Source organism: Lipotes vexillifer, unplaced genomic scaffold, assembly GCF_000442215.2.
Source record: "Lipotes vexillifer unplaced genomic scaffold, Lipotes_vexillifer_v1.1 scaffold691, whole genome shotgun sequence".
NCBI lineage: Eukaryota > Metazoa > Chordata > Mammalia > Artiodactyla > Lipotidae > Lipotes > Lipotes vexillifer.
In genome coordinates this window covers 1315635-1316983 of record NW_006788040.1, presented here as the reverse complement: position 1 = coordinate 1316983, position 1349 = coordinate 1315635, and the positions used below count along the sequence as shown (strand labels likewise).

At 51.9% G+C, this 1349-nt stretch overlaps 1 non-coding gene across 1 annotated transcript; it reads right to left on the bottom strand.

Annotated features, from left to right (window-relative positions):
• Window positions 1–229: 229 nt before the first annotated feature.
• Window positions 230–302, bottom strand: TRNAG-UCC (transfer RNA glycine (anticodon UCC)). The gene has a single exon. It is a non-coding gene; the product is annotated as a tRNA-Gly (tRNA).
• Between the last annotated feature and the right edge of the window lie 1047 nt (window positions 303–1349).

Below are 1349 nucleotides of genomic sequence, written 5' to 3'. Positions count from 1 at the left end.
CCTGTGTGCAGTGTCTGAGGCCAAGGTCACCCCCACTCCGGTCCCTGATGTCCTCCACCCACTTCTGACTGGAGTTACTCTCCAAGGTCACGTGCTGGCGTGTGAGGCCAGCATGGGTGGACGTCACATGCCTTTCATAATAGTTCCATTGTCTCTGATTTTTATTTATTTATTTAAATTATTTATTTATTTATTTTTTGCACGTGCCACACAGCATGTAGGATCTTAGTTCCCTGACCAGGGATCGAACCTGGGCCCCCTGCCGTGGAAGCGCAGAGTCTTAACCACTGGACCGCCAGGGAAGTGCCTTTTATTTTTTAAATAAAATCAAAACGGCTAAACCACACCCCAGAATATGCCATTGAGCTTTTCCTGGTACACACCCTTCCCATGCTCTGGTTCGAGGGTGGAGCGAGGAAATGGGCAGGGAGAGGGAGGAATGGGACCCAGGGCCCTCCTGAGGCAGGGGTGCAGCTCCTGTCTCCCCGAGTCACAGTCTTTGGTTCCCAGGGGCCCGGGAATCTGGATAGGAAAAAAAAATGACATCTTTATTTATACTAATTAACATCTCCAGGCATCAGTGTAGGTGACAAATGGCAGTCATAGTAGTAGCAGCAGTAGTTGGGCCTTGGTCACCAATAGAAACCATATGTATCTTCATATCATATTCCTGTTGCCGCAGACACCTCTATCCATCACAACACGCAAATGACAGTCGTTATGAGGTCCACCCCTCGATCTGGTTATTCATGGCTTTAATCAAGCAGCGTATAGGTGACAGTGTCACAGCATCTTCATCAGTGTGTTCTTAGCCAGACTCGACTATAAATGGTTTCCTTTTACTCTTACGTAATTGATTCCATTTAAAAACACTCTTCTGGGAAGGGGTCCGTAGGTTTCACCAGATGGCTGACAGGGTCCATGGCAGCAGAAAGGTCAAAGACCCCATTGGGCGTGGGTTCAAGTCCTACCGCTGCCCGGCACCGCCCTGAGAGCATGGGCAGCCGCTTCCCTAGTCTGCATTTCTTACTTGTGCCCTGATCAGAGAGGTGCTTTCTCCCTCCAGGTTGTGGGAGAGTCAGTGATGGTGCTGGACACTGCCCGGTGCGGGGTCCGTCTGGCTGACCGTTGGGTGTGGCCCTGGGAGCTCTAGCACCCGGTTGTGCACGCCCCCTGTCCTGGGGTCCATCCCCCTCTGGGTGGCTTGTCTGTCTGTCCTGTGTCTGTTGCCCTGACACCCCTCACTGGCAGACCTGTGTCTCTCCTAAGAAACAATGTCACTTAAGCTCACGCTGTGTGCCAGCCTCACGACAGCCCACCAGGCGGGTGCACTTTGCACCCTTATTCTG